The sequence below is a fragment of the Sus scrofa genome, chromosome 13 (genome assembly GCF_054392235.1).
Source record: "Sus scrofa isolate SSC_HxYL_T2T_F1_AM1 chromosome 13, Sscrofa_HxYL_maternal_Yorkshire_Landrace_v2.0, whole genome shotgun sequence".
Taxonomy (NCBI): domain Eukaryota; kingdom Metazoa; phylum Chordata; class Mammalia; order Artiodactyla; family Suidae; genus Sus; species Sus scrofa.
Window position 1 is genome coordinate 184,028,482 of NC_139395.1, and position 13,059 is coordinate 184,041,540.

General features: G+C 34.5%; 1 long non-coding RNA gene across 8 annotated transcripts in view; it reads left to right on the forward strand.

Moving 5' to 3' along the window:
- LOC146397799 (uncharacterized) overlaps window positions 1-4,499 on the forward strand; it is an 85,726-nt gene extending 81,227 nt beyond the window's left edge. For all 8 annotated transcript variants that reach the window (XR_014823680.1, XR_014823689.1, XR_014823667.1 and 5 more), the window contains one exon: window positions 807-4,499. This is a non-coding gene — a long non-coding RNA (uncharacterized LOC146397799). The remainder of the gene's footprint in view (window positions 1-806) is intronic.
- Window positions 4,500-13,059: the final 8,560 nt, after the last annotated feature.

A 13,059-nucleotide genomic window follows, 5' to 3' on the forward strand; every position in this document is an offset into this window, starting at 1 on the left:
AAATAATTTCTGTAATATATATTGTGTATAAGCGAGAATATAAAATGTAAAACTTGTGGATTTTGCTCTTTAATTTTTATCTTTCTAAAGTAAACTAGATGGTTTCCTATTTTCTTCCAGTCATTGATACTATATTAATAACAAGAGAAAAACTAATACAACTTACTGTAGTTGTTTTTGTAACATATTGGGAGTTATAAGGAGCCCAAAACTTTAAAGTTGGAAGATAAAATTAATTCAAATACAGAGCTCTTTTTGTTAAGAGCTTTGCTTTGCTTTGTTTTCTTTTGTTTGCAGGTATGTTATTGTATAAATATATAAATACATCTATATATAATACACATGTTACATGCCAAACTAAACCAACCTCACATACATACACCTATACCTATATATATACTTACACATACATATATACATATATTTACATATATGTGTATGCAGAGGTGTATATGTACATGTATGTGTGTGAATTGATTTGGTTTGGCAACTAAATAGGAGACAAACATCTTATAAATATTAAATTATGATTCTGTCTTTAACTCCAAGCTTGCTATTGACATGTACTAACTGCCCAAAGTTTGATTTTCTTACATTGTAAAGAAGAAGTAAAGGGATAGAGTCTATTGGAGGGGACTCAGTGATTTTACATTGGCATAAAGGCCAATAAATATAGATGGGATTTTTTTTTAACTGGCTATACTATTATGCATGAAGTGTCTGTGGATTATTCTACCACTGTGAAGCTGTATCTTAAAACTCCAAAGTTGAAAGATAATCCAGATGTCATCATTTGTTATTTTCAGGTATGCTTCAGCTCCCTAATATTGACAGATGTCATCTTAAACTCTCCTGGAACAAGGAAGAAAATAAATAAACTCATTCACAGATACAGATCTTACTGAACTTAAAAGAATTTCAGGCAAGAGGCCAATTGGAATTTGGATTGGAATTGTCAGTATGTCCTTGATAATGTTAATAGCTAACATTTATTGAGCTCTTACTAGATGCCAGATACTGTTCTAAATGCCGTATCATGTTAACTCATTTAGTCCACTTAAAAATGAGTATCCCTATTTTATAAATGAAGAAACTGTGGCTTAGGGTGGCTATGTAACCTGGTTAAGTATGCCTCCCTGACAAGTAGTAGAGCCTGGATTCTACTAAGTGGTATGCCTATTTTCAGGCTAGTAACAGTCATCATCTACTGCCAGATTTTGAAACTGCGTTTCTCTGCACTTCTATGATGTATATTTTTAGTCAAGCAATTGGTACTTTATACTGGGTTTGAAGATTTAGTGCAATATCCCTTGGCACAGAGATTCTGTCAATTTAATTTTAACTCTTAAGTTTTCAGGGCCTAGAACAGTGACTGGTGCATAATAGATGCACAGTGTAATATTTGTTTAATAACAAACTACTCACTATATAATGATGTTTTCTAAGCATGAGGTAGAATAGCTGGGCTCTAATCCTGACCTTGTAATTCACTGAAATGCAGCCCTGGATAAGTCACTTCATCTCTTTAACCCTCAGTTTTCTTATCTGTAAAACAAAAGGAAACCAAAATTCTTCTTTCCTAAGATTTAAGTGAGATAATGTAGATAATAGGGATTTAGTATTCTAGGGATTAAATGAGACAATACCTATAATCACTTGTCACAAGGAAAACAGTTTGGTAATTTCCTAACATACACTTACCAGGTCGCCTAATGGTCCCATTTTTGTATGTTTATGAAAGAGAAATGAAAACATGTTACCATAAAGACCTAAGCTGAATAACTGCTTTATTCATAATCAAAAAAACTGGAAATAACCCTAAAGTGAATCAACAGGTGAAAAGATAGAGAAATTATGGTATAATAGAATATTTCTCATCAATAAAAGGAGCAAACTATTGATATATGCAACAATATGGATCACACACAAAACCATTATGCTGAAACAAGAATTCAGACAGAAAAGTTTAGTAAGTTGCAGTCCAGTATGGAAAGTTATAAACCAACAGGTATAGAAATCAGATGACCATTGGTAGCAGGGTCTAAAGCTTGGGTTAGGGGAGAGAATTAATTGCAAATGGGCAGAAGGGAATTCTTTGGTGTGATAGAAATATTTTATATCTTAATTTTAGTGGTAGTAACATGATGATATACATTTGTCAGAACTCAGAACTCTATACCCAAACAGGTTGAATAGTACCCTATATAAATTAAACCTCAACAAACCTAATGTTAACAAATAATATTTAGAAATGTCCCTGGTATATAAGTATATTAAATTGCTATATGTTTTCATTTTTCTTTTATATTTGATCTTTCCTTTTTAAAAATAAAATACAAGGACTGGGTCTAAATTAGAGTAAAACTGCTTTATTAACTGAGTGGCTATTAAAATAATGCTCTTTAAGACTCTGAGCACAGTACACTCAAAAAAACAACTGCAAATTTACTTTTGGCTTGATTTCTTGTGAGTTTGTGGCTTCCTTCCAGAAGTCTTCACCTTACTGAATAGTCTTAATTGCCCGAGTTTTATCTTCAAATGATGAAGATGACTGTTTTCTTAGACTATGTACTGCATTGACATTGTTCAGAAAATCCATCTTAATAATTTTCCATTGAAATACACCCCTCCGTATTCTGCACTTACTGCCAATGAGATTTTTGGGGATGAATCCTCACCTGTCTTCCAGCCCTCCTGTTTCAGTCAGGGATTTGGGGATCCACCAAGAGAGTGTGTAGTACTGTGGGGCTCCCAACATGATAGAACCATCATCACTGCTAGGTTTGAAGGGAAGGGAGAGAGAGTGGTTCCTGGAACTCAGGACAGCATAAGGAGAGAGTAACCTCATTAGAGGGGATCTTTGGAAGAATTTCATAGCCAAGCCACAGCAGCCCAACAAGAAGGCAACTAGGGAAGAAATACGTGACCTCATATTCCTTCCCTCCAAAGTCCTGCTGGTGACTTCCATTGCCAGAGGAAGGAGAACCTGCTGGTAGAAGCCATAGAGCTCATTATCCTAGACACGGGGTGAATATGACTGGAGAATGGATCTGGAGGAGCAGCTGGAAGATAGCCAGTATGCCACCCTCCAATATTCAGAACCAGAAAATTCCTCTTCTCCTGAGCATCCTCTCTTTTGCAGATTAATTTCCCCTACTCTTCTTGTTTTGCATGCTTTCAATATTTCTCAGTCTCCTGCTATTTATCTGTTGTCAGATCCCTTTGTCAGTCTGGAAATGCAACTCTCTTATGTAGGAGGCCTAGTTTAAGGTCTTCAAATGGCCTGAACCAAAGTTTAGGTGGATCTAGAAGGGTGTATGAAGCTGACCTATGGCTGGAGCAGACGAGTTGGTCCCTGGAAAGAGGCACAAGTCTGAGAAGAGGGTGAGTAGGACCAAAGTGGAAATCTATGGTATTGAGATAAATTGGGGATTCTGGGGAAGTGAGGAACAGTTTGTCATAGTGGAAAAACTTGGGAACTTGAAGTAAATCATCTGGGCTTTTTTCTGGCATCAGCAAAGATGTACTGTGTGACTTTGTACAATTTATCTTAACCCAGTGGACTTTGGCTTCCTTATTATAAAAGGAGATGCTCTGTAGGAGGATAGCAAAAGTTTGGGTACAAAAGCCAGTCTGCCTGGATTTGAATCCTGACTTACTAGATTTTGTGCAAGTTACTTAACTTCTCTGAATCTAAGTTGTCATAAAGGGTCTTGGTATATATAAAAGTATTTAATAAAAGTGAATTATTAATATGCCAGGCCTAGAGGTCAATTGTAGTCATATTAATCCTGCAAATAATCACTAGCACCATAAATTAGATAATAAATGCTGATTTAATAAGTATTTGGTAAATTATCCTTAGGTTTTGGGCTATGAACTGTCACTTGCTTTATTAATAATGTATAGGGTATTTCTTACAAATAGGATAAAAATCTTCAAATATTTATGTGCTTAGTAATGGGAGTTTCTGATAAAAGGATCATTTTTAATATAAGGAAAATTATTTTCAATTGTCAGTGTTTGAATGTCATTTTGTGACAATTCTATGATATCTCCATTAGCAGCGAAATATTTCATTTTTATAATGACATAAAATATTTCCAAATGACTTGCCATTTGTCTCATATGTATTTACAGTAGAAAAAGTTGTATGTATTACAGAACCTATTTTTCTAAATGAGATTCTAAAGAGCTATATGGATAAAGTCAAGAATACATGTTTATGACCTCCATTTTAGGACTTTGTTTCCCCTCAGAATAAGGGTCTAGGAAGATGTATAAATTATGTTCTTAAAATGTCTTATGGTTCATTTTATATGTTTTGATTTTCATTTTAGTTCTACTCAATTAATTATTAACAAAGTTTGTTAATTATTACTTACTAAAATCTTTAAAATTATTATTAATCATGTTAATTAATTTTAAGTGACATAAGGTTGTTGAACTATTTCCTCTGTTTTCTAAATGGAATAATGAATTAAATTCTATTTCACCAAGTTGGCTACCATTGGTTTGTTTAATTAATTAATTACCATGATGGAAACAATTCTAACACATTTATCAGGTAGAATGAATAAAATAGTTCTAAATTTCTCTTTTAACAAAGAAAAATGAATCTTCCTTGGATATCTTCCCCTTACATTCCTCTTCAGCGATTTAGGGAGTCTTAACAAGGTCTTCTTTACACATGACCTTTCATGAGGTTATAAGAGATGCAAAAATTAGTCCAGTAAAAATAACAGTTTATAGAATTATTATTGATTGGTGGAACTTGAATAGTATTGGCAGTATTTATTGTTGTCATTATTGTTTTCCAGTTAAGTTTAACAATGGAAGAATCAACACAGCAAAGTAAATTCCAGAATTGTTACCTACTAATTTATGAAACAAAACACTTTTGTAAGGTCTGACTTCAAAATAAATATTATAAATTTATCCTGAATAACTGTATAGAGCAACAGTATTTAATGAGCTCTATCTGACTGTAAATATATGGATTTAACAATTAATTTGCTTTATTTGTTCTTAGCACTCTAGACATTGGAGTTTATATTTAGAAGTTATATATTAAGTTTTAAAGAATTAATGTGGTGTTTACAAATATCAATATTTGTTTTATTTGCATTGGAAATTAAGCTAACTTTGCATGTTTTTTGAAATATACACTAAAAATTCATTCGTAAGTTTTCTTTAAATGACTACAGATGATCCACACCTGTTTTGCATTTTCTAAAACAAATTCCAAAAACCAAACAATAGAACAGTCTTTAGAAAACATCTTGTCTTTTGGTACAGAACAAAAAGCAACTTCACATCAAGGATTGTTAGATCATGCAAAGTCAGAAAATTATTTTTAAAGTAAACTGACTATTGCACACTGTCACAGAATTAGGTTACAGTTTCATTCACCATAGTATAATAACTTTGTTAATTATGAGAAAGAAAATTCTTTTTAAGCCAATTTATTAATGACTTGAAAATAAAAATTTGATATCTATCCTTTCATTCATTTCTTCATTCAGTAGGCATTTTCTGAGCATCCACTAAAGGGCAGATATTGTGTTAGACACGGAAGTAAGGGGATGAATGACTATATCCTTGAAGTGTCCACAATCTAATGGAGGAGACAAAAATAATGATAGAATTATGAGCAGGATTTTAGGGGCCATTAAGGAAGGGCATATATCTTAAGCACAGCAATAGAAAACTTAGCTGAGTCTTGAAGAATAAACAGGACAATGAATAGTCAGAGAAATGAAATTTAGAACTCTAGGAATTAAGAATAGTTTCTTTTTTTTTTCCTACTAAAGTACCTTATAATGCTCCTTAACTTGACTGCTGAATTTTAGCAACTGCTGAATGATATCCAATCTCATCTTTTTTTCTTTTTAGGGCTGCAACTGGGGCCTATGGAAGTTCCTGAGAGCTGCAGCTGTTGGCCTACGCCATATCCACAGCAACACGGGATCCAAAGCATGTCTGGGACCTACACCATGGCTCACAGCAATGCCAGATCCTTCACCCACTGAACGAGGCCAGGGAAGGTACTGCACCCTCATGGTTAGAGGTCAAGTTTATAACCCGTGAGCCACAATGGAAACTCCCTGATCTGCTTTCTTGATCTCTGCCTTAAAGCTTAATAACATTTAACCCGGTCATCCAAGAGGGCCAAGGGTATTAAAAAAATCTTTATTTGATTACAGTTTATTACCAACAATTAACATAGAAATTTCTGTGAACCTTATATATCATGTTGATTTTTCTCAGTATATCTGCGTTCAAAATTCCTAGTCTTTTCTTTCAATACATATGTTATGGAAAATGATGCCTAAAGCAATTACAGTGACCCTGACCCTTGGCAGGTGTTTGGGTGCCAACCCTCCATGCAGTATTACTGACCCTCTTATACACAGTTTCTCAGTATCCACAGTACACATTTGTGGATTCAACTAACCATGGATCAGTGTATTACTGGGGTTTTTACTATTGAAGAAAAAATCTGCACATAAATGGACCCATGCACATCAAACCCATGTTGTTCAAGGATCAACCATAATAGAAAGGTGCAGCTTAACATAAATATTAAAACAAATGCCTAATTGATATAAAATCAGTCAATATATCAACTTTTCCCCTTTAATTATATTAAGAATTAAAAATTTACTTTTTTGGGGGAAAAATTTCCCTCCAAAATATAATAATAACACATTTAAAATACTATGCATGCTGCATATTTATAGTTAAAAATCAAATGAACTTTAAATAAAATATTTTTATTAACATCACCTAAAAATTACAAGTTACAAATACGCAGTATCTTTGTTTAGCTATTAATTCAGCACCTCAGGTATTAAAGGAAAATAATAATGTGCTAAAAGAAATAGGACATACTATAGTCACTTGAAACAGTCACCCCACTAAGAAATAATAAAAGCAGCCCTTGACATCTAGGAACTGGCCTGACACTCAGCAAGACCTCAGTGTTCTTAGAAGCTGGCCTGGCCCTCACAGCCGGGCCATGCTGTTCTCCTTCTGTACACAAACAATCTCATAGAACATCAGATAAGGTCATTCTGAGACCATGATAAATAGAGACAAAAGCAAGACGATTTCATAATTTTATCTAAGTGACAACAAAAAATGAGGCCATTTTGCAAGCCATGAAATACCAAGCATTTTCTTTCCTGGCTAACTTGAGCAACTAAAACTTGCCCCTCACTCTAGTTTACCCTTCTTATAGATAGGATTTTTTGAGATACCCAATCATAGATTTGTCCCTGCTTTCTGACAGCATCTAGTCTTGAGCAAATCCATCCTTCCTTAGGTGCCCCTCAAAGTCATCCAACCAAAGCTCAAATCAAAGATAGACTATTAAACTTATATCCTAAGTTTCCAAGTTGTGTGTTCTTCCACACTACAGTGCATAACAAACCTAAATTATTCAACTCCGAGTGTTTGCTGGTGGTCCTTGGCTGCAGGGAATTAACACTACCTAAAACCCTGCCTTAGATTTAGATTCTATTGCACAGTCACATCACTAGTTGCTGTGATACTGTGTCTCAGGAAAGGACTTTGCAGCAGTTCTTATATTTAAGAGTATGAGCTCTAGATCCGTATTTCCTAAGGTCAAGTTGCAGCTCTGCCGCTCAAAAGATGTGTGATTCTTAGGATATGCCTATTCTTGGACCCTCTCTCTATTGATATATCCATAAATTGGGATAATAATGGTACTTCTTTTATAGGTTTTTTTTGAAAGTGATAATTTCTGGAACACTGTTAATGCTTAATAAATATTAGTCATCATTATTTAAAATGATTGATACTAAAAATGAGGGAAATTTTTAAAAATGCAAATATTGTAGTAATGGGAATAATGTGAAACCTAATTTATGAAACATATTTTTGTTAACATACTGTCATAAAAATTAAATCCAAGTATAGTTCAATATTATGTCAATTAATCTTAGAGACACTAAGTGAAATTGGATATTCTATATCAAATTGGGCCTGATTCTGTAAATTCTTTAAATTCACTGCTTTTTTTTAACATAGATTTTCTTTCTGACTTTCCAGATAAAATTTTAATTTGAGGTTTGGTAACTTATCTTCAAAGATGGTCCCCCAATGAGATATGCTCCTGGTGTATCCAGGCCCTTGTGTGGTCCCTTCTCTTGAACTTACACTGACACCGTAACTTACTCTTTGAATAGTAGAATATGATAGAAGAGATGTCACATGACTTCTGAATCCAGGTCACAAGAAACTTTTCTCTGTTGGCTAGGTATTATGGGACACTTGCTCTTTGGACACTCCATCTTGAAACCAAGCTACCATGCCATGGGAAGCCATATGGAGAAGTGAGTTTAAGGTGTTAATGTTTACAGTTCCAGCTAAGCTCATTGCCAAAAACCTTCATCAAGTGCCAGACATACATGAGCCTTCATGGTTCTAGTCCAGTCCAGTCTTCAGATGACTGTGTCTCCTGCCAATATCTCACTGCAAGTGTACAAGAGACATTGTTTGGGACCACCCCTCTGAGCTCAGTCAAGCCACAAATTCATTAGGATAATAATAAAATGTAATTCCAAGTTTTGGATAATTGTTGCATAGCAATAAATAACTGGAAATAGACTATGGTTTTAACACTTTCTGTCCTTTTGAATTTTTGAATAGAGTGATATAAAGGAAAATTTTAGCTAGCTAACATATTTTTGATGTGGTCACTAATTTAATAACAGTAACACAAAGAGTCCAACACCTTTGAACACACTCCATGAGTATTTCCTTCATGGTCAGTGTTCAAAGAGTTTCATTCTCATTTCTCTTTTATTCTGATATTTTAAGTTCTGGTATTTATCTTTTCCATATGGCAGAAAAAGAGCATATTAGCTGTTGGAGAAAAGGGGGAAAATGTATGACTTAAGCAACACAAGAAGCTGCTTATCATTCTTGATAGCTCTATAAGAAACAGATGCCACCACAGTGACTTCCTGCCAGGCAGAGCAAGAGGAATTCTGGGAAACCAAATTAGATAACAACAAGTTTGTTGTGTTTACACAAGCATGCTAATGAATCATGTGATAAGGCCCATGTTAATTTCTAATAAATGGAACAAATTCTTCTCATGGAATGATAAACTTTGATTGAAATATTTCATGTCTAATGGCCTCAAGCAATTTCACATGTGCCTTTTGGATGCTGAGAGGGAAAAAGTACTTTGCAGATGTTTTTCAATGCAATTGAACTTTCCCTAAAAACTACCTCTTAAATTGTTGGTCTGATTTACTACCAAATTTTATAAATTTCATATTGGCATCAGAGATTTACTAATGTCACATAGATGGAAATCTGGATAAGGAAAAAAGCAATATTTAAGAGTCTGTAAAACCTCAGAATTTAGACAAATATGAATTAGTAAAAGAAGATTGAGATAGTTAATAGCAGAACTATATGGATGAGAATTGTAAAAATGGTTTCAGTAATCCCACAAAAGCAGTGGATTCTAGGACATCTTTCTCTCTCAAAGGAAAGGTTGGAAATGTGATGATAGGTAGATAGATTATTTTCCCTTAAAGTTGTAATTTTAAGATATAGGTCATTTCTCTCATTTTATTTCCCACATCTTTATTATATTTATCAAAATTGACAATCTCTCCTTCAGTCACAAAACTTTCCCAAATAAGTAGCATTTTGCATATGATTCATTATCGCTACTATCTCTCCAAAATATTCCTCTCCCTTAGTAAATCATGATGCTTTAACCTAGTATGGTTTTGCCAGACCATATATTTATTTTATTTTTTGTGTTACCTCTTAGATTCTCTACATCTGTGAAGCACTTTTCTGTTTACAAGCCCTATGTATAATTAAAGGAACTATGGGTTCTTGCAAGGAATGCAGAAATTCTGGCTTCAGTTTCCAGTCATAGGTTCACTCCGCAGTCACACTTGTTATTTGCCATGTTTCTGGAATGTTATGTGAGAAGTGATATGTTCTTTTAAAAAGATCTTGGTCTGAGAAATCTTATCCACGTGAAAATCACCAAGGTAAGGAAAACAATGAGGAACTTACTGCATTTCCAAAGAGCTGCTCTTTATTTTCTTAAAATGAATGGCAGTTATTTTTATAAGATCTGACAGGAACCACCTCTCTTTCTTGACTCCTTTTTCCATGCTTCTACTATCACTCAGTTGTGCTTGGTTGCCTAGTCCCCATTTCCAGGCCATGGGCAATAAACATTGAGATATGACCCTGTGTTTTCTAGGCTGGCCTGAATTTCTACGATTTCTTACAGTGAGAAAAATCCAAACCCACACACTGGCAATTCGGCCAAACTCCGTGAGGCCTGATCTTTTTGAGTGTTTCCGGACACACATGGCCTTAATAATGAAACAATTCCTGGCCTGATCCCTGACTTCAAAGATTAAAGATTCAGTCTTCCTAGGATACATCCCATTCTCAACCCTTCTCCCCTTGATCTATGTCCCCAAGTGCCCACTATATCTTTCAAAGCATGTGTTTACACCACTTTGCATTTGGAAATTGTCAAATTTTACAATTTGCAATCCATCCAACACACTGCTGCCTGAGTTATCTTTATAAAGCACAGACCTTATTTATTTATTTTTTTTAATACGGCACTTCCCAACTCAAAGACCATCTGAATGGTTCTCGCTCTAAACCTCTCACTTGGGCTGTTGCAACATGATAAGGCGTACCTCAGAGATATTACAGTTCTAGTTCCAGATCAGTGCAATAAGGTGAATATTGCAACAAAGCAAGTCATAAATTTTTTTGGCCTACCAGCATATATATAAAAGTTTTGTTTATGCTATACTTTAGACTATTAATTATGCAATAGCATTATGTCTAAAAAAAGATGTACATACCTTAATGAAAAGATACTTTATTGCTAAAAATAATCCTGTCATCTAACAATGCAGGGTTGCCACAAACCTTCAATGTGTAAAAACTGCAATAATTGTGAAGCACAATAAAATGAGGTATGCCTGTATATTACAACTATGATAGATCTTCTTTTTATTGCCCTAACCAGGATACATTTACAAGAAAAGCAGACACTATTAAATTGTTACAAGACAATAGATATAAACCTAGAATTATGGTCATACTAACTAGGAGCCACTCTACTCCCACAATCTAGCACACCAAATTCCTCACCATTCCACAGCCAGGCATTTCAACTTACCTAAAAGTTTTACTTTTCTTTAAAATTGTAATTATGATTTTTAACATTAATGCAGTCACTCATTTCAACTGCACAACAACTTTGAAACAAGTGCTTTTATTATCCCAAGTGTACAAATGAGGAAACTGAGGCACAGAGAAGCCAGGTAACTGGCTAGCCAGTGATGGTGCCGGGAGAGCCAGGATTCAAACAGGACCTTTGTGTGTGAACATTAGTCCATGCTGTTTTCGTGCAAAGCTGTTTCATTCATTTACTTTCTACGTTTCCATTCTTTAGAAAGAATAGCCTAGTGTTTGAGAGAAGAAGCCTCAAAGTCAGATTCCCTAGGTTCTAATTTGTGCTCTACTACATAGTTGGCCTTGGGTAAATTACTTAATTTTTTCCATGACTTGGTTTACTCAGTTGTTAAAATAAAAGGATAATTGGAGCACCATTTTAAGGGTGACTGTGATGATTAAATGAATTAAATCATGTAAAGATTCAAGTATATAATAAGCTCTTGATGAGTAGTTTCTGTTAATATTAAATGCTATTTCTTCCTCAAAGAACCTTCCTTTCCCCATGATCATAGCACTTTGTTTTCTCACTTTGAACACTGGAGAATCACTCACTAAAAGAACACTTGAAGACTTCTGATGCAGTCCAGATTTAATATCAGCATTTCTGGGGGTAACCAGCCATCAGTGGTTTTGTTTTTTTGTTTTTTAAAACTTACTAGGTGATTCAAATGTGCAGCAAGTGTTGTGAAAACTGCATTAAAGCCTTTCTGATATGTAAAAATATTTGTACATATGTTTGCTGTTTTCCACAAATTTCAAGCTCCTTGACCACAAATGCTATTTCAAATTCATCTTTGTACTTCCAGTGGCAGCTGCCACGATGGCTTTTAGATAATTGGCACAAACAGTTATTGATTCCTTTGACTTAAGAAGACATCTCCCAAACATGCTCACTGTTATAGGATAAAGGGGAAAATCTTTTCATGATCATGAATCAACATAATGCATGTCTTAATCAGAGGCTGGCATGATTCAGCTAAAATGTTTTGGATGGGAAAGTGGCAAGAGCATGGTGATGAAACAAAATACTTAGTTGTTAATTTTAAACTAATGGCCCACAAACTTGTCTGTGCTAAATCTGTAATCGCCTGGGAAGATTTTACCAAAAATATATGAACCTCTCTTCCCCTGGAGAGTCCAGTGTTCAATCAAGTATAGAAATATTGACTTTGATGTATCACAGGAGACTCAGAACCTCCCTCCTTCTTCTCCCAGATCTGAAAGTCAGCTTCTAGAGTTTGCAGTTAAGTACCATGAGAATGAAAAGAATCGAACACTTCGTCATGTGTAAATGTATCTGGGTATGTTGAAGAAGCAGGATAACAGGATGGGGAACATCTACATGTACATGTGCAGACACACATACTTATACTTACCTATTTTAAGTTACCCTTTACAACGGGCATACAGTGAGAAAGGGAGTGTAATATTAGTCTATAAAGGTAGTATGTCCCAGGACACTGGTATTTGTGAGATAATTATTTTTTGGTGAAGTCAAAGACATAGGTTTGCCAAACAACCATCAAATACACCAAGTCATTTTGAAGGATGTTGAGTCTAACTCAGTGTACTCACTATATAGTGATCTAGACTGAATCTAGATAATTGTAATGTGTCACCTTACAATGGTCATAGCTACTGTTTCTAAGTACCACCACCATTTTTATCATGTTTCAATCACAATTAATTGTCAGGTGGTAGGATTTTATGTTATAATGTTGGCATGCTTAATGCTTTTGGATATTTTAACAAATAATAGGTAATAAGAGATCAAAGGTACAATAAAGC